The sequence below is a fragment of the Phoenix dactylifera genome, chromosome 2 (genome assembly GCF_009389715.1).
Source record: "Phoenix dactylifera cultivar Barhee BC4 chromosome 2, palm_55x_up_171113_PBpolish2nd_filt_p, whole genome shotgun sequence".
NCBI lineage: Eukaryota > Viridiplantae > Streptophyta > Magnoliopsida > Arecales > Arecaceae > Phoenix > Phoenix dactylifera.
In genome coordinates this window covers 372,831-393,969 of record NC_052393.1, presented here as the reverse complement: position 1 = coordinate 393,969, position 21,139 = coordinate 372,831, and positions in this window count along the sequence as shown.

Genomic DNA, 21,139 nt, shown 5'->3' with positions numbered 1-21,139 from the left:
CCGTTGCAGGGAGTAGTGGAGCAGGAGGCTGCGGCGTGCCTCTGGGGAATAGCCTGTCGTTATCGAGAGATGTCCGACTCGGGGTCGGGCTGCGGAGACGAAGATGTCCGACTCGGGGTCGGATTGCTGGATCAAGGGGCAGCCGACTCGGGGTCGGGCTGCGGAGCCGAAGATGTCCGACTCGGGGTCGGATTGCTGGATCAAGGGGCTGCCGACTCGGGGTCGGGCTGCGGAGCCGAAGATATCCGACTCGGGGTCGGATTGCTGGATCAAGGGGCAGCCGACTCGGGGTCGGGCTGCGGAGCCGAAGATGTCCGGCTCGGGGTCGGATTGCTGGATCAAGGGGCTGCCGTAGTCTTCCTGGGCGCGCGTGCCGGTCACGTGGGGCATGGTGGCTAAGTTCCCCCGTAACAGTAGCCCCCCACTTCCGAGCCTGGAACCAGAAGGGGAACGGGTGAAGGGAGTGATGCTTCGAGATTGCCGCCATCCCTCGGAGAGGCGCGCGCGCTTCGAGCTCCCCGCCTTCTTTATGGCGTATGGCGGTTGTTGCTGACCTGGCAGTCTGAGGATTTCGGCGGACATCCTTCCTTAATGGCGTCGATTCGCCTTTGGGGCGCGAGCGACCCTTCGGCAGCCAGGCGTCCTCTGGCGTCACCGAGGCGTCACCCACCTTTCCGCCTATTTAACCGGGGGCCCTCCTCCGTCCGCCTTTCTCTTTACAGACATCTTCGAGTTTCTCCTTTGCGCTGCCGTCATTGCCGTCGGACTGTTCGCTTGCTCCTCCTTTGACGCTCTCGGAGCCGTTCTTCCTTCTTTTTAACTCTTGGTAGCGTCTCGCTGACTCCCGACTCTTGAAATTCTTCTGGCGCTAGGCCAGGTATCTGAGGGTTAGGCCTCAGGGAATTCTTCCGGCGCTAAGCCAGGCATCCGAGGGTTAGGCCTCAGGAACTTCTTCCGGCGCTAAGCCAGGCATCCGAGGGTTAGGCCTCAGGAAATTCTTCCGGCGCTAGGCCAGGCATCCGAGGGTTAGGCCTCAGGGAATTCTTCCGGCGCTAAGCCAGGCATCCGAGGGTTAGGCCTCAGGAACTTTTTCCGGCGCTAAGCCAGGCATCCGAGGGTTAGGCCTCAGGAACTTCTTCCGGCGCTAAGCCAGGCATCCGAGGGTTAGGCCTCAGGAACTTCTTCCGGCGCTAAGCCAGGCATCCGAGGGTTAGGCCTCAGGAAATTCTTCTGGCGCTAGGCCAGGCATCCGAGGGTTAGGCCTCAGGGAATTCTTCCGGCGCTAAGCCAGGCATCCGAGGGTTAGGCCTCAGGAACTTTTTCCGGCGCTAAGCCAGGCATCCGAGGGTTAGGCCTCAAGAACTTCTTTCGGCGCTAAGCCAGGCATCCGAGGGTTAGGCCTCAGGAAATTCTTCTGGCGCTAGGCCAGGCATCCGAGGGTTAGGCCTCAGGGAATTCTTCCGGCGCTAAGCCAGGCATCCGAGGGTTAGGCCTCAGGAACTTTTTCCGGCGCTAAGCCAGGCATCCGAGGGTTAGGCCTCAGGAACTTCTTCCGGCGCTAAGCCAGGCATCCGAGGGTTAGGCCTCAGGAACTTCTTCCAGCGCTAAGCCAGGCATCCGAGGGTTAGGCCTCAGGAAATTCTTCCGGCGCTAGGCCAGGCATCCGAGGGTTAGGCCTCAGGAACTTCTTCCGGCGCTAAGCCAGGCATCCGAGGGTTAGGCCTCAGGAACTTCTTCCGGCGCTAAGCCAGGCATCCGAGGGTTGGGCCTCAGGAAATTCTTCTGGCGCTAGGCCAGGCATCCGAGGGTTAGGCCTCAGGGAATTCTTCCGGCGTTAAGCCAGGCATCCGAGGGTTAGGCCTCAGGAACTTTTTCCGGCGCTAAGCCAGGCATCCGAGGGTTAGGCCTCAGGAACTTCTTCCGGCGCTAAGCCAGGCATCCGAGGGTTAGGCCTCAGGAAATTCTTCCGGCGCTAAGCCAGGCATCCGAGGGTTAGGCCTCAGGAAATTCTTCTGGCGCTAGGCCAGGCATCCGAGGGTTAGGCCTCAGGGAATTCTTCCGGCGCTAGGCCAGGCATCCGAGGGTTAGGCCTCAGGAACTTTTTCCGGCGCTAAGCCAGGCATCCGAGGGTTAGGCCTCAGGAACTTCTTCCGGCGCTAAGCCAGGCATCTGAGGGTTAGGCCTCAGGAACTTCTTCCGGCGCTAAGCCAGGCATCCGAGGGTTAGGCCTCAGGGAATTCTTCCGGCGCTAAGCCAGGCATCCGAGGGTTAGGCCTCAGGAACTTTTTCCGGCGCTAAGCCAGGCATCCGAGGGTTAGGCCTCAGGAACTTCTTCCGGCGCTAAGCCAGGCATCCGAGGGTTAGGCCTCAGGAAATTCCGCTCGTTGGTCGGCCAAGGCTGGCGCAAGCCGAGGCGACCGGTCGGGGCTTCAGGCTAGTTTGCTCCCGGGATGATCATCGGGTTAGCCTGGCATCCGAGGGCCAAGCCTCGGGAGATTCCGCTCGTTGGTCGGCCAAGGCTGGCGCAAGCCGAGGCGATCGGTCGGGGCTTCAGGCTAGTCTGCTCCCGGGATGATCATCGGGTTAGCCTGGCATCCGAGGGCCGAGCCTCGGGAGATTCCGCTCGTTGGTCGGCCAAGGCTGGCGCAAGCCGAGGCGACCGGTCGGGGCTTCAGGCTAGTCTGCTCCCGGGATGACCATCGGGTTAGCCTGGCATCCGAGGGCCGAGCTTCGGGAGATTCCGCTCGTTGGTCGGCCAAGGCTGGCGCAAGCCGAGGCGACCGGTCGGGGCTTCAGGCTAGTCTGCTCCCGGGATGATCATCGGGTTAGCCTGGCATCCGAGGGCCGAGCCTCGGGAAATTCCGCTCGTTGGTCGGCCAAGGCTGGCGCAAGCCGAGGCGACCGGTCGGGGCTTCAGGCTAGTCTGCTCCCGGGATGATCATCGGGTTAGCCTGGCATCTGAGGGTTGTCAGGCCTCAGGAAATTCCGCTCGTTGGTCGGCCAAGGCTGGCGCAAGCCGAGGCGACCGGTCGGGGCTTCAGGCTAGTCTGCTCCCGGGATGATCATCGGGTTAGCCTGGCATCCGAGGGCCGAGCCTCGGGAAATTCCGCTCGTTGGTCGGCCAAGGCTGGCGCAAGCCGAGGCGACCGGTCGGGGCTTCAGGCTAGTCTGCTCCCGGGATGATCATCGGGTTAGCCTGGCATCCGAGGGCCGAGCCTCGGGAAATTCCGCTCGTTGGTCGGCCAAGGCTGGCGCAAGCCGAGGCGACCGGTCGGGGCTTCAGGCTAGTCTGCTCCCGGGATGATCATCGGGTTAGCCTGGCATCTGAGGGTTGTCAGGCCTCAGGAAATTCCGCTCGTTGGTCGGCCAAGGCTGGCGCAAGCCGAGGCGACCGGTCGGGGCTTCAGGCTAGTCTGCTCCCGGGATGATCATCGGGTTAGCCTGGCATCCGAGGGCCGAGCCTCGGGAAATTTCGCTCGCTGGTCGTGCGCCTGTCGCTTGCCGCCCGACGGGATTTCTCCGTGGCCAGCTGCGATCGTGTTTCTCCTCCTCTCCAAGCGTCGCCTGGGGAACACCAGATGGGCATTAAATGCTAATTGAGGGGTTACCTGGGAAATCGGATCGCCAGTTGCTGCTTGCGAGGAGTGTCAGTTAAGCGGCCGCGATACGCGCGTTCTTCGAGGCGGATGCGGCCTGGGCGCGAGCGGAGATATGTGGACCTAGGGGTACAGGCCACCCGGAGTGTCCTGCACAAAGAATGCGATTAAGGAGAATAACGCTTAGAAAATCGCGGGAAGATACGCCTCGAGAGCCGGATCGGCTCCGGATTCAATGCGCCCGCATTTATTGGAGCCACCCGCATCGGAACGACCGGGGGGCCGCAGTTTGGCTATAAATATAGGTGCAGGTGCGATGGAGCATGCCAAGCCGGAGCTGTTCAGGTTGCCATGGATCGTGGGCCTCCTCTCCGGCGCATGGTTGAGAGACCCCTACCGAAGGAACGGGAGGCGCGCCCTTCGCGACTTCCGCCAACTAGCCGTTTCATCTGGGATCAACAAGGAGGTTCTCTCCGGCGGAACTCCGCTCTAGGCGTTTCATCCGGGATCACGTCTCCCCTCCTTGAAGTTCGGCCTCCCGATTGAGCTCCGCACCAGGCGCTTGATCCGGGACCGCGCCTCCATATGCTCTTCTCCCTTGTATTCCTTCTCTCCCCTAACACTGGGGAGGACCGGAATATCCCTTGGAGGTGGCGTTCCCCTGGAGGCAGCGGGAGCTTCTTCTGCGTCGGCTCCTCGTCTTTTTCGTGAGGCGTGGATGGCGCCTCTGGGTAGGAGCAGTGTGGACTTCTCCTTCGTCCACTTCTTCTTCATCCGCGCTGGCTCTTCGTCTTTTTCGTGAGACGTCGATGGCGCCTCCGGTTGGAAGCACCCACTTCCGGTGGGATTGCAGCCGCTTCGGATGGAGGTTTCGGGATCCCAGATCTCCAGCTTCTCGAAGTCTCCACCTCTTCTTTACTTTCTTTACACCCTAATTCCCCTCTGGGAATTCCTTGTAATCACACGAGCACGCCGTTGTAACCAGAAATTATTGAAATGAAAAGTGTTATACATTTTTGAACTGTCTTTCTGGCATTGTCGTTCTACTGGTAATACATCCGCAGGTTAGCGGAATTCCAGCTCCTTGGAATTTCTCGACCATCTAGGGCCTCCAACTGGTAGGAGCCAGGTCGGTTTACCCAGCGAACCCTATACGGGCCTTCCCAATTTGGCGCTAGCTTCCCACCTTCCGCAGGTTGAGATGCTTTAGCTCGCCTTAGCACCAGATCTCCGATTCTGAAAAGCTTCGGTCGGACCTTGGAGTTGTAATATCGGGCCACCCTCCGCTGATACATCGCCATCCGAACCTGCGCCATTTCCCTCGCTTCTTCCAAGAGATCCAGGTTCCCTCGGAGTTGCTCCGAATTGGCCTCGGGTCGGTGCGCGGCCACCCGAGGTGAGGGGAGTCCGAGCTCCCCGGGGACAACGGCTTCCGTGCCATCAACTGAGCTTCCACTATCCACAAGAACACGCCTTACATCATAGTTTGCCATAGTGAGGGAGATCACCATGGCGTCATCGTGGGGGGTCTGAACCCCCTTTACATCTTCATCACAAAAAGTGATTACATTACCGACCCTCTGCCTCTTTGCGACGGCTGCCCCTGACGCTTCAGTCGAGCCCCCTGCGTTCCTCTCGGGCCGGGGGCAGCCCCCAGTGATAGTGTGGATCACGCCCGCGACGGGTCGATTCTGCTCCCGAGGCTCCTGAGGGGCCGGGTCGGCCGGACGCGGGTCTGCGGGGGGACGTCGGTCGTTCACATATCGACCGAGACGCCCTCAGCGAATGAGAGCCTCGATCTCGTCCCGAAGCTGGAAGCAGTCTTCGGTGTCGTGGCCGTGGTCCCGGTGGTACTCACAGTACGCCCGAGAGGGCCTCCTCCCAGGAATCTTCTTCATCTGTCTCGGGACTGGGAGGTCCTCCCGCCCCTTGATTTCCATGAGGATCTGGGCCCGGGGAGTCAGGAGAGGAGTGTACCGGTTGAAACGTCGGGGCGGAGAACGAGGGCGTAGGGCGCCGTGGTTCCTCGCCGGCGACAGGCTTCTGCGCCGACGTTGAGGCGTCGGGCTCCTCCTCTGGCGTGCCTCTTTTCGCCTTTTCTTCCCGAGCTTTGGAGGGATCTCGGCGGCCTCCTTGCTCCGGTGGGCGGCCGCCTCCTCGGCGTCCGCATACTGGTTCGCCCGGGACAACAGCTCCGGGAAGCTCCGCGGCAGGCGTTTGTCCAGGGAGAAGGTGAGTCTGCCCTTTCGGAAGCCACGCTTCAGGGCTGAAAGAGCCACTTCCTGGCTCAGGTTCCGGACTTCCAGCGTAGCCTTGTTGAAGCGGGTAAGATAATCCCGCAAGCTTTCTCCCTCGTTTTGCCGGACATCAAAGAGGGAGTCGGAGACCAGTCGCCGCCGGCTACTGACGGCGAAATGGGTGATGAAGAGGCGAGTAAACTGGTCGAAGGACTGGATTGAGTTAGCCTCCAAGCCGGCGAACCACGCCCTTGCCGGGCCACGGAGGGTCGCCGGGAAGGCCTTGCAGAGGAGAGGATCTGATGCTCCGTGGAGGAGCATAAGGGTCCTGAAACTCTCGACGTGATCCCGCGGGTCCGCCGCCCCGTCATAGGGCTCGATCGCCGGCATTTTAAACCCCGGCGGATTCGGGGTCCGCAGGATCCTCGAGGCAAGCGCCGGCTGGGAGGAGATCTCCAAGTCGGCGAAGGGATCTTTGGAGTGGCCCTTCAGGACCTGGAGTTGTCGGTGGAGATCGTCCACCCGCCGGTCCAGGGAGCGCGATCAATGGGTGGGAGACAAGGTGCACCGAGAGAGGGACCGACTGGAGCGCGGGTTCCTTGAGGACTGGGGGGTCTGGAAACGCGCCCGGGCCCGCCTCTCGTACCCTGCGCAGCTCCGATGGGAAGGTCCCGGCAGAATGGACCGTGTTCGAGAATCTTCCTCGCGCCGGCGCTCCTCCCCATGGGAGAGGAAGGAGCGCGGGTTGAGGAGGACAGGTGAGCGCTCAGGGAGCAGCGGCTCCTGGGCCCGCTGCGGCGCCCGAGACATCACACCCTGCAGGTTCTGCACTGCCTCCGCGAGGGTGCGAACCTGCTGGGCTAACTGGTCGAACTGAGCGGCTTCGACCATCTGAATGGGGGGTGGAACGGTGGAGTGTTGCTGAGAATGTGTTGGAGACGCAGCGGCCTCCCGGCCGGAGGCGCGAGAGGCCCCGCGACCGGAGGCATTGGAAGCTCCACGACCACCTCGCCGTGCCATTACGATCGCTTTGAGATTTGGTGCCCTTCCTCTAGCGCCAACTGTTGCTGGTGGTCCAAACCGAGAACGATTGGCACAGTGGTGTGAACGGGGTTCCGTTTGAGTTGCCTTGGTTGGTGTTGATTGCGCTCCACCTTCCACCGGGAAACCTGCAAGCAAGCCTCGCACCACCACTGGGGTAGTGGGGGCCCTCCGACGATCAAGTCAGAGGAGATTGGAGGAGAAGGAGAGATAATAGTAGCAAGTAGGAGAATGCGCTGGAAGTTCTTGCTTACCCCCCTTCTCCCCCCAGCCGCATATATACCAGGCTGGGGGGTCTTTCAGGGGGGTTCGTCATCGTGGGACACGATGGAGCTGCCACTGACACGGCCGTTACAGGGCGTCGTGGGGCAGCGCTGGGTACGGCCATGACAGGGCGTAGTGGAGCTCCGCCTTGTACGGCTGTTACAGGGGATCGTGGAGCAGCGCCAGATACAACCGTTGCAGGGAGTAGTGGAGCAGGAGGCTGCGGCATGCCTCTGGGGAATAGCCTGTCGTTATCGAGAGATGTCCGACTCGGGGTCGGGCTGCGGAGACGAAGATGTCCGACTCAGGGTCGGATTGCTGGATCAAGGGGCAGCCGACTCGGGGTCGGGCTGCGGAGCCGAAGATGTCCGACTCGGGGTCGGATTGCTGGATCAAGGGGCTGCCGACTCGGGGTCGGGCTGCGGAGCCGAAGATATCCGACTCGGGGTCGGATTGCTGGATCAAGGGGCAGCCGACTCGGGGTCGGGCTGCGGAGCCGAAGATGTCCGACTCGGGGTCGGATTGCTGGATCAAGGGGCAGCCGACTCGGGGTCGGGCTGCGGAGCCGAAGATGTCCGGCTCGGGGTCGGATTGCTGGATCAAGGGGCTGCCGTAGTCTTCCTGGGCGCGCGTGCCGGTCACGTGGGGCATGGTGGCTAAGTTCCCCCGTAACACAACCTATATAGCATGTCTTTGTGCTCATGGAGTCAGATGTAGTTCGAGCCAATATAAGAGAATTAAGTAGTGCTGCACTTGATAGATGTGGTTAGCCTTCTAATGCTTGCATCCATGCATCTAGCTAACATCAAGGATCGATTATTAAACCAACTCGAAAAGATATTTAAAAAGAAAAATCTTATGCTCGCTAGAGAATTCAAAGTTCAAACTATTTGAAATTGAGAGGATTGTATATTTGCTTGAAAATGAGCATGCTGGGTCTATATAAATGATTTAGAATAAACTACGTACCGGCTCGAATTTGCTCCTCTCCCTCCTCTACCATCTAAAGATAAAAAGAAAAGAAAAGTAAAAGGCCAACTTAGACCTGGCGTGCCTATAGGTTGAATTAAGAGACCAAACTGTGTTTTTCAATCAAGCTAGTAATTAAGCCATACTCATCTTGCATACCTTTGCTAACTAAGCTAAGAATTCACATGCTTCGCTGTATGCTTAGCATTACTCTCTAGCATTAATCAATATTATGCAAGGTGTTTATAATGTAAAAGCTCGTGGATACAATTCAAGTATAGAGAATACGATCTCCGATCATACTGTAACTCTATGAATACTTTAAATTAAAAAAAATAAAAAGGATATATCATACTGTGCTGGGAAAAGGTTTTATTTGTAGAGGCAGGGATTGGGACATGCCTAGGACATGATGGGCCTTTCGGCGCTGCAGCTTCCCAATTATTTCTTTATCCCTTACTTTAAATTAATTGGAGCTTCTGTTCACCCGCCCGTGAATAAGCCAAGAACAGCAGCAAACAACTCCTTTAAGCAGTGCACCGTGCACGGTGCACCCAACAAATAAGCTGGTCCGGTGTGAGTGTGGCCAAGAACGAAAGATGCGGAGATATGAAATTCGTCACCAGAGACTATAACGCCAAACTAGTAGTAGCAGAAGGTCGGCAGATCTTTGACTTATCAGTGATGTACGCCAAGCTTAGAGCTGCCTGTAAGGATATCTCTTATACGAGGTGGACATTGGACGCGGACCGCCTCCTTCTCGAAAGGAATCCGGCCACGATGATTGAATGGATTTAGAGTCAAAATATACATTCGAGAACCGGTCGCTGCCTTACAATATTCGTAGATTATTGGAGGAGTGGGGCTCTCACCAGACCATGTACGTCTATAGAAAGGTAAACGGTGCCATAGATTGTGTTGCTTCCTTTGCGGCTCACCACTCTAAAAGTTTTATCCGGATGGACTATGGATATGGGCCAGAACTTTTGTGTAGTCTTTTATTTTTTAATTTTTTATAAAAAATTTTTGGAAAAGTTGAAGACACGTGGAGGTTTTGAGCTACTTTTTTTTCGCGGGCCCTCGAGCATGAGTCAAGTTTCGGAATAAATTCAGCCGATAACTCAGCTTGGGAGACAGAGCAAAGAAAAGAAAACCTCTTTACGTTCGGCCGACCAGGCAACGCGAGGCGTTGCACAGCAACCGCTGGGGCACCAATGCAGGCGGCCCCTCTCACCTTTTTATTTGGCATGCCCTGCTCCTTCCTTTCTTCCCTTCTTCTTCACGCCTTCTAGTGCTTTGATACCAGCGCAAGTACTTCCCTTTCTCAGAAAAAAGAAAGCCACTGGTACTTTCTACGCTTCCCTGTATCCTTTTACGTTTTTTTTTCTTTTTTTCCGTAGCTGGAGCCTATTATCCTGGCAGCTATCTCCCGAAATCCTGCTAAAAAGAAAGCTTTTAAGTGAAGTTGCAATAATACCCTCTCTCCTCTTTTCCCTAACCTTTTTTTTGTCTGAAAACAGGGAACTGTGAAAGCATTAACTTGTTCGCCAATCACCATTAGGGCCGACGATAACAGAAACAAGCTTTGAGAGTAGTGCTCAGAGTACGATGATGGTAAGGGTTGCGCCGTGTTATATAGTTAAAAAAAAAAGAGTCCGGAATCCCGCACGTCAGAGAAAAAGACGGATGGGGGAAGCTGCACGCCCTGAACTTTTTTTCTTTTCTTTTCCCATCTTTCCCGTGGTTAAGCAACCTCGGCGGACCCGTTTGAAATACGCAAGCGAGAGTTGAACACTTTGCAGCCGAAACTGGGGCGTTGGTATCGCAGCAATAGAGATCTCACACTCTACAGGCTACAGTGATTTGCATTGTACTCCATTTTCGCACAGGCATTCATGAAGAAGAAACCAAATTAACACAGGCTAAAGATGATGGCGCTGTGCTTCTTCACTTTGGTGAAACAAGTGCGTTGGCTCGAGAAGGATATTGAACCACGGTTATCCGTTGGCTAGCTTTTGAAAAGCGCGATATGAGGCTTAATGCAGAGAGTTATTTCTCGTCTCATGATCCCTCAACGACTGCCATTATTTTACTGTGCTTCCATAAGGAAATCAGGTAAGAGACCGCTTTCATTGCTAACGCGGCCTTTTCTGATTCTCTTCAAAGTCCTCGTGCGTGGTTCTCCGACTTCCCTCTTCATCCCTCCCTCGTGGTTGATGTAGATGCTCGAACGGTTTCTTTCTAAATGTCTTCTCTCTTTTTATGTTTCTGTCTTCATCCCTCCGCTGCACTCATCCCCCCACGCACAGAGAGATAGTGGAGGGACAATGCAATGAGCCGAACAAGTGTCTTTGAAGCAAGATCAATAAGAACATGTGATGAATCTGCAAGTAAAAGTCTTTACGTTTGTACTAGTGTTTTCTGTGGGGGTCGTAAGCCGCGCGAGGCACTGGTTGTCCGACATGCAGCTTGATTCATGTTGGAGTCACAGGGTTTCTGGAGTCAGACCATGGCTGCCAGATATGGCCGGACGGGTACTGCATGGGCGATTCGCAGTGGGCATCGCTGCTCATTCATGTGGCGAGAGATCGCAAGATATCTTTCCATAGTCGAGGAGAATACTAGATGGTTGATAGGCGATGGGCAGAGTATTGATGTGGTTGGCGACCCATGGGTGGGTGCCCTACCCTTGAGACTCTGGCCGACTATGGTTGACATTGAGGCAGTGGAGGGACTGCAGGTCTGCGACCTCCTCATCCCGAGCGGGGCTGCTTGGGATGAGGCTAGGTTGGGTCACATGTTTGGGGCACACCTAGCCGAGAGGGTCCGGTCCCTTCCGATTCCGGGGTATGCGGGTCCGGATATCCGTGTGTGGAGCACGTCGTGTAGGACCGGAGTGAGGGTGGGGGAGCTCTTCTGAGTGCTCCGGCCAGAGCATGAGCCAGGTCCGGAGTGTGCCTGGGTCTGGCGCCTAGGCCTCCACTCGAGGGTCGCACTGTTCTTATGGAAGGTCGTATGGGATCGGCTTCTGACGAGAGCAGTACTTAGCGGACGGGGTTTGAGAATGCCCCCCTGAGTGCGGGGCATGCAGAGCCGTTGAGTCGGTAGACCATGCACTGTTTCAGTGCACATAGGTGAGGGCGGTGTGGCGTGCGGCGGGGCTGCTATGGGAGGGTTGGTCTCAGGGGGACCAGTTCTTACGGACCATCCGTTGGTGGTCGGGTAACCCATTGATACGCCAAGAGGCGGCTAGAGCGACCTGCACAGCATACCAGATATGGCTCATAAGGAATGCTCGAACCTTTGGCGAGCAGAGCATGTTGCCAAGGCTCGTGGCGGAGAGCGCCCGAGCGCATGCAGGCGGCAGACATTAGTCGTGTTTCCTCCTTTAGGACTTTTGATAGCTCAGGATATCTGGGGTTCCCATTCTGCCTCGGCAGCTTCTCGTACGGTGTTTTTCACCTGGAAGCCCCCATCCCAAGCTTCTTCAAGGTCAATTTTGATGGGTCAGTGCTGGATGGTAGCACTAACGGTGGAGTGGGTTTCGTCATTAAGGACCCGAACTCCAGGATTGTGGCGGCAGGAGGCTGTCAGTTATTTGACTGCACGGTTTCTGGAGTGAAGCTGAGAGCTGCCTGGGCAGATCTTCGACACGCTCAGCGTGTGCTCTCAGCTAGTTCAGTCATTTTGGAGGATGACTCGGCTACGGTCATTAGTTGGATCCAGGGGGTTAGAGGGTCTGTGCTGCCGACCATCCCTTGATCCGCGATATTTGGATGATGATGAAGGACGGAGGGGTGGTCCAGGTGAAGCATGTGTTTAGATAAGCCAATGGGGCTGCGGATTAGGTGGCCACGTATATGACTAACCATGCCAGTAGCAGTGTTGGGGGAAAAAATGGAAAACCCCACAAGTACAATTAAAGCACCCAAATTCGACAGCAAGCTTGACCTCATGCAGGCCGAGCACAGAAGACCGAGCTCATGCAGGCCGAGCCAAGCTCATGAAGACCGAGCTCATGCAGGCCGAGTCGAGTTCATGCAGGCAGAGCTCAGAAGACCGAGCTCATGCAAGCCGAGCTCATGCAGGCCGAGCCGAGCTCATGCAAGCCGAGCTCAGAAGACCGAGCTCATGCAGGCCAAGCCGAGCTCACGCAGGCCGAGCCGAGCTCATGCAGACCGAGCTCAGAAGGCCGAGCTCGTCGTCCACATGCTGCGGCCACGCCCTGCAACAGTCTTACCGTACCATGCTTTACTTGCCGGCCACGCCACGACACATCAACCAGGGACCATACCATGCTACAACTGTCAACAATTAATGCGCATGGTCTCCACGGATCTCCGGGTTACTCAAAATCTCAGGCCATCCATGGCAACTCATCGACTCACTCAACTACGTCCGGTCACCTACAACAACTCATTGGCTCCAGTCCCGTCCTCCACGGCAATGCATTAATTCAGATGACCACACTCAATCATGATGGTAACTCATTTAATTCGTCCGGTCACATCACAGGTAATCCTGTATCCCTTTTATAAAATGAGAAGTTCTTCCTCTTTAAAGGGGGATTCTTCTTCTTGATCTGGAGACTTTGACTCCGATATACAGTTCATCTCCTTCTCTAAATTAAGCCCCCCTCTGACTTAAGCATCGGAGGGCTGGCGCCGGAAACCCCGACCACCGACTTCTTGCAGATTCTCCGGAGGACGCAGCCCGATGACGTACCGCCACCCGTCACTCTCGTCGGAGCTCCTCCTCCTCGGCCAGTGGTCGCCTCTGGGTCTAATTTTCAGCAACAGTATTCTATGGGCAGAGGATCGGAAGCTCCGTGATATTTTGTTTTCCGACTTTATTGTATGCATCCATACACGTATTGTATAGATCATCCGGCGTAGCGCAAAAAAAGGAAGAAAAAAAAAGAGAACATAACTGCATGCAGCTGCCATACTATCGGAGCTCTATCCTGCTGATCCGCGCGCATTGCGGCAGTTGAGATATCCAACCACGTGGCACTGTACTGGTTTATAGAAGTTCAATTAGTACGTGCTAACTATTACTTGCTAGGTCAAATTATCTTATATACCACTTCGGATTCCTTATAATCGTCATTGGACCAACCAAAGAGGACTCTGTTTATTATTATTATTATTACTACTACTACTACGTGACACAAAACTCTTTAGTGGTCCATGAAGCTCTGAAGTTCTGGATTTCTATTTCTTGTTTAGAGTTTAGGATTTAGAGTTTAAGATTTTAGGATTTAGAGTTTAGAGTTTAGAATTTAGGATTTAAGCATCGTTTTGTGTGCTTTTCGATGTCGTGGTCCAAAAGAAGCTTGGTGCTCTTTTTGTTTACTAACACCGTACATACTGGTGGATAGGTTGGTTCATCTTTCTAGTCCGTCTTTTATAAAGCAATTAGCTAAGGATTTGCCCCCTCAGTTGAGCGTCATTATGTCTCTGCGTCTATATGCTTTTTATTCTTTTTTTTTTTTCCGGTACAAAGAGCATTTGACGCTTAATCAGTAGCTCATGTGTATGCCTATATCTCTGCACGAAGCATGTATGATTACGTATGAAAATATATAGACATTTTTTAAGCAAAAGCAGATCTAATCATCTGCAATGAACTTGATGCAGAATGCGAAGTACACCGTGATTAGACATAAAATGACAGTGATTGAGGGATCTTTGGATTATCGAATTTTATTTTAGAAGATCTAGGCAATCCATGGGGAAGAAGGCTTCGTGGCACGGAATTAAGATTGTTTTGTTACTTCATAAAAAGCAGACCATGAAAAATGGAAAGAGAATGTAATTAACAGTAGAATTGCCATGTAATAACTCATCCTGGTCGCCTTACAAATCTATATTTGGTAGCAGGACAACTTATATATCCTTCACCGGGTTGGACCGTACATGGATGCCATCCCATTCAAAGCTATGCAAACCCGGTTCGGAACAATACGGATCCAACCACTTCAATTTTTTCCCACCTGATTGAACCCTAAGCTAGGACCGGAAGAAATTTCGAGGACATCCGGGTCTCACTCAGCTTCGCCAAACTTGGCCACTCTTGCACTTAGTGAAAATTTCATAACAAGACAATGGGTTTTACCTATTGAGCTGGATTTTGACGCTTGACTGTGCTTATCCGTCGATAAACCATCATAGTGCCAACTACTATCACAGCCAAACTGTGTTGTCTTCAAATTCATATCGATACTATAATAGCATTATATTAATATAATATAATATAATTTTTTCGACATAATAAATATTAGTATGCTGTCGGTATTAAATTAATATAATATTATATATTTCGTATTATTTGGTTTGGATATGCAAACTATAGTCATAGTTGTTTATTAGTTAATGTAACGGCACAAGACTTTCTTGGTTTAAAGTTAAATTAATTACCTTTACAGCTGCCGTGCAATTTTGGGCAATTTTGCGTTGAACGGACGACAAAAATAGCATCCATTAGGCAGTTCACAACGTCAGTTATGTTCAACTTTCCGAGCACGAGATATGTCATTTCAAGATAAAAAAAAAGAAGAAATTAGAAGATGTGGTACTGAAAGAAAAGGGTATCATCCGGAATAAATTCGGGGTTGAGGGGGCATTTAATTAAACTAAGTTAGATTGAATGAACGGAGCTGAGGTCTGGTGCTGTCGTTTTCTCGGGTAGTTCTAAATACACCCCCCCCCCGATTGCTCAGGACACCCCCCAAAAATTAAAAAAAAATTAAATACTCTCTACACCCCCCCATTTGCTAAGGACACCCCTAAAAAATTAAAAAATCCTAAATTACCCTTCACCCTCCCCACCCCCTCACCTAAATTGCTCTCTACACCCCCCAAACCCCCCCCCAAAACCCCGCTCTTTCCCTCCAAAACTCCACTCCAGCCGGCTTCTCCCTTCCGCCCAAAAAACTTCGCCTCAAGCACCTCAAGCACCTCGCCGGCGGCCAAACCCCCTCCGTCTCCCCCTTCTCCCTCGCCCAAAACCCCCCCGTTCCCCCTTCTCCCTCTCGTCGCCGGCATTCTCCCCTTCTCCCTCTCGTCGCCGGCATTCTCCCGGAACCACCTCCCCGGCCATCTCCCGAGCAACGAGCACCTCGCCGGCGCCTCCACGACCACGTCGAGGTAGCTCCCCGCCCCCCGCCTCCAGTGCTCCGTTCGGCACTGGATCGCCGAACAGAACCCTTCTGTTCGGCTGAACAGTGCCGAACAGAAGCCCTCTGTTCGGCAACACTCAACCGAACAGAAGCCTTCTGTTCGGCTGCACGGTGCCGAACAGAAGCCTTCTGTTCGGCTGCACAGTGCCGAACAGAATGGTTCTGTCCGGCTCTGAGCAGCCGAACAGAAGCCTTCTGTTCGGCTCTGTGCAGCCGAACAGAAGCCTTCTGTTCGGCTCTGTGCAGCCGAACAGAAGCCTTCTGTTCGGCACTGTGCAGCCGAACAGAAGGCTTCTGGTGCCAAATCGCGTGCCGTGCTGAATTTTGTGCCGAACATTTATGTATGCAATTGAATTATTTTCTTTGATATAGCCTAACATTGAATTTCTATATTTTCAGACATGGATCCCCGTCCCGCCAGAGTTAGACCTACGGCGTCAGCTAGGAGACGTCGTGCTAGGATTGCTTCTCCCGAGCCTGCTCATATGCCATCGGACTCTCCTGAGTCAGAGCATGATGATATGCCCGCTAGGGGCGAAGACGATGAGTCCGTTGGACCATGTCCAGGAGGTCCAGAGGATGAGTCCGTCCTGATCAGTTTCAGGACGCATATAGCAGCTTCCATCTGGAGGCAACAGGTATTGTTTATTTGTTATAGCATTATATTTTGTTTATTGATGTTTTATAACGTAGTAGTAATTATACATTTATATTACAGGAACGAGCTCCACTAAAGTGCATGAACCATACTGCCAAGGTTGGTGAATGGAAGTGGTGGTCTTCAAACCAACCAAATACCAGGTTCAGAGCACTATTGAGGCAGTCGGGCCTCGTAGAGTTAGTACAGTGCTCTTATCGATTCATCGATAAGATTCTGATTTCGGGCTTCGTAGAGAGATGGCAGCCCGAGACGAACACCTTCCATATACCATTTGGCGAGATCACTATCACGTTGGATGATGTATCCGCCATTTTAGGGATTCCTGTCGCAGGTTCCTCAGTATCAGTTTCTCCTGAGAGGATGAGTGATCGGGATGCTGAGGAGCTACTTGTGGAGTTGTTGGGGGTGTCAGCTGGAGACGCGCGTCAGGAGGTACTGTCATCGCGCGGTCAGTCTGTGAGGATGGAGTGGCTGAGGACTCAGTTTCACTCTGTATCTGATAGAGACAGGCAGCAGAGGATAGAGTGTGCAGCACGAGCTTATTTGTTATTTTTGTTAGGCTGCACACTCTTTACTGATAAGAGTGGGACCAGGGTGCCTATAGCGTATCTGTGTTTACTGCGGGATCTGGATAGGGTGAGCACATATGCCTGGGGTACAGCTGCCTTAGCATATTTGTATCGGCAGTTGGGGATTGCGTCGAGGTCATCAGTGAGACAGATCAGTGGTTATATGACGCTTCTGCAGGCATGGATTTATGAGCATTTTCCAGCACTCAGTCCTCACCCGTCGCTCGAGTATACTGATGCCAGTCCCCGCGTGCACCGCTGGATGCCCGGTACTCCATCCCGTACCACGATGGACCATTTAGTGGTTCTACGTGAGTCATTGGACCTTTTGAGCATCGATGAGGTACGTATCATATTACCATTTGCTTGTGTTTGTCAGTACTTTTAATATGCGATATAGTATTAAACTGAAATGGACCTTTTGTTTTACAGGTTATTTGGGATCCCCATCATCGGCTTCGGGGAGATCGCCCATATATACCCGTCGCATTTTTTAGTGGCTCCATCAAGTGCCTTGATATCGTAGAACCCTATCATCCAGAAAGGGTTCTTAGACAGTTTGGTCGTATTCAGACCATCCCTCGAGCGCCACTAGCCCCTACGCGAGCCAATAGAGGTTCCACAGCAGGCTCGTACCGGATACATTACTCCTATATGGATCAGCTTTGGGAGCGGTGGGAGGACCACGTGCTGAGCCAGGCGAGCAGGAGCCACCCAGTTACCCGGCCATCAGACAGCGTACCGGGATACATGGAGTGGTATCTCCGTATCACGCACGTTGCAGTTCAGCCTCCTCATCTGCGCTCGAGTACTCATTCTGGAGCTAGGGGAGGTCATGATGATGCTGACATGCACCGGCGGCGTAATGCAGCTGCACTCGGTATCAGTACCGACATTGTACGGATGGGTCCCTCAGAGGCTACGTCACTAGGTGCCGGGCACCTATATGATGCTATTTCTCAGATGCATCAGGTACTTCTGGGTGATGAGCCTGGCCCGAGTACAGCACCCTCTCATTCGGATCCAGGACCCTCTCATTCGGACGTACAGCAGTACACGCGTCGACGATGGCGTCATAGGGATTGATGATGGAGCCTTTGTAATCTTTGTAAAGCCTTTGATATTAATGAAAAATATATATTTTTGGTACATTTACGTGTAATCTTTGTAAAGCCTGGCCCGTTCTATTTTACACAAATATAACAGTGCACATAACAATCAATCTAACAATGCGAAGACAGATATTTTTGATTTATATTGATGATGGAGTTTCACAGTACATGACTCTAAGAGGCCAAAAAAATTTACAACTTTCAAAAATTGTACATATATAAATAATCAATCTAACTCTACTGTCTCGCTAATTATAACATTAGGTGAGATGCTCTCTTTGAACTGTTGAATCCGTGCTTCATATGAATTTTTCCCATCCGGTAGCACAAGGAAGATGATATTTTCGCCAGTTGGTCGCTACTGGCGGAACGGGATGTCCCGGCAACAAGAACACCTTCAAAATTAGAAATAAGAAAATATTAATAGCTACAAAATTATAAATAAGCAAAATTAAATATTCGCAAGTGTTGTGAACGTAGTACCTCAACAAAATGATTTCCATTTACGAATCCGATAGCGATATCTTTGCGGGATAGAAGAGGTACTGGCACAGAACGGAGAGGTAGGAAGGTCAGACATTGTTGCAACGAGAGATGGTATAGGACAACATTATAGCAGGATGCTATAAGATGACCCATGTCCGGCATAGTCATCCATCTGTCATATGGTGGACAATCATCATAATATGATAATGCATGAGTGATCTCAGCAATCGTCCCTTCCACACCATATAATGTGCGATAGTGGTCCGAATGACATTGCAACTCTTGCAATAAATCCTTCCTAACACGCACCCAGTCATCTTCTCCAAATCCCAGTAAGTCGGCTATTGCCCTAAATCCGCAATTCCCATCAGCTTTTACATCCTTGATATGCTGGATGTATGGTCTCAAGGCAGAAGGAATAGCATCAATATAGATAATGGGCGTATGTGACTGGGCTCTAGTACGAAAAACCTGCAAATAATATCAAATGATAGAAAATATGTAACAATGGCAGAACATGTCCCGTATCGGCACATCTCGGCACGGCACATCCCGTATCGGCACATCTCGGCACGGCACATCCCGTATCGGCACATCTCGGCACGGCACGTCCCGACATGTCCCGTATCGGCACATCTCGGCACGGCACGTCCCGACATGTTCCGTATCGGCACATGACATACCGGCACGGCACGGACCGTCCCGTAGACGTTGTGATACCTATTGTAAGGAAATAAATATTTGGTACTTACCTTTTGCTTGGGCCGTCTCTTTTGAATCTGAGTAGATGGATTGCGGATGGTAACTTTCTCAACACCAGGTGAATAACTATCCTGTCCAGATAGAACCAACTCAAACGCAGACGGGTCACGTCGAGTAGACGTATCAACCTTCAGTGAAGCGCGCCCACGTGAACCGGTCTTCCGTTTTGCAGGCTCTAAAAGAGGTGTACTATCTGGACTTGCAATCTCTCGTAACTTCTTGATCATCTGCAATTGAGAAGCCCCATCTAACTTCTTGAATCGTAGCGCAATCAAATCTAACTCTGCATCACAACTCAACTGAATTGCTGCACGGGGGGGTAGGCAGAATATCAAGTTTCCTCCAATGAGGATCTATGCAGTCGAGAGGAATGGGCCGACCTTCCACCCTGTACCGCGCAATCTGGTGAGCACATGGTATACCATGTGTGCGTCGAATAGCGCACCCACAATTTGAATCATCAAATCCAACTGAATTGGCTCGTTTCGATTGGGCGAGGACATGATTTAACGCACTTATAGATATGAAACCTCGCAACTCTTTGAATTCAGCTGGCTTGAAGTTGTGCTGCACTACCAATAAACTCTTCTCCAATGAGGCTTTAACGGAGCTGTGCTGCAACTCAATCAATCCATGTATTCTAGTCCAAGATGACTCGAAACTTCCTTGGCTTGATCCAAGCTGCTTTTTGAGCTTTGCATGTGCACTCTCGACCCTAGTAAACAAATGAAAGTTAGATATAAGAATTGAGGCAAATTAAAATTAAATGAGTCTTTATTTGTGATACCTATTTGTCGTCACATTTCCGTAGTGCCTGCATGTATCAGTCCACGCCGCAACAAATCTTTCCTTGTATTTGCTCAGCCAAGTATCTGACACATACTGTAGTGCATCTGGATAGGTACCGAACTCTCTCTGCAGTGCACTCTAGCGATCATTATACTCGTCTTCCGTGGAGGACAGCACTAGTACATTCCAACTCATAATAAATTTATCCCATTTCTCCTTCAATTCGAAAAATTTTTTGCACTTGGCCAAAACATTCCTACTAATATGCCATCTACATAATAAATGTCTAGCAGTAGGAAATACTCTATGAATTGCATTCATCAAAGCCAAGTCTCTATCTGTAACAATCAACTCAGGCAAAACATCATCAGCTATGACACTGCGCAATCTCTCTAATGCCCAAGTATAGCTTTTCTTCCCCCTCAGAATTTAAGTATACAAAAGCAACTGAAAATGTCATGTCAGTAGATGTCACCCCCACAATCTCTAAGAGCGGAAGACGATACCTATTCGTCTTGTACGTGCAATCCATTATCAACACACGGGGAAATGCACGGAACAAATCAATGCTGCCAGGGTGTGCCCAAAATAAGTCATGCACAACATCCGTATTAGTACAATTCCTATGCCACTCAATATATTTAGCCTCTGATAATTTACCTAATAGATGTTGCATTTCAGACCTCCCGGCTTTCTCTGCAACCTTAAACCGTTGACGTACATTGTAGATAGTCTTGATAGTCGTAACATTGAGGGCATCTCTTTCCTTCAATGTGGATAATATGTCCTTTGGACGAACCAAACTCTTCGACATATCCACTAACAATTCCGTCTCCTGCTCAGATAATCTCCCTGCATATGAGTGCCCCTCCAGATTCTCTGCAGCGGGATGATTGTGCACTCCACATACGACCAGTAATATCCAATCATCCGCAGTATCCAATTTCTTTCCTCTTAATGCAAAAGGGCATCCACACTTCTTTGTCCCACAGGCAGTCTTTATTCGCTTTTCTTTTGTGGTTCGGTACGTCCCACCCCTCTCACAACCTAACGTAATTCTGGGTTTCTTAGAAATGGTACCTGCATCGGATGATTTGATTACAACAACAAAACCATTTCGCCTCCCAGCTTCACGACACCAATTACACAAGTCCTCTCTACTCTTGAAGATCTATACATTAAACAATTTATGTAAGTACACAGTTGTAAAAATAGCTCGCTAAACTAATACAAAATTGCACAATATATTATAATACCTCGTAAGTTGTAAATTCGCTTGTGTAATCCAGTACAAATTCTGATCCAATTATACTCGATTCGGTTGTAGCATAGCCCTACATATAAAATAATTTATCACCAAGAATTAATGAATCAGAGGATCTGTTCGGCACAAAATTCAGCACGGCACGCGATTTGGCACGAGAAGGCTTCTGTTCGGCTGCAGAGTGCCGAACAGAAGCCTTCTGTTCGGCT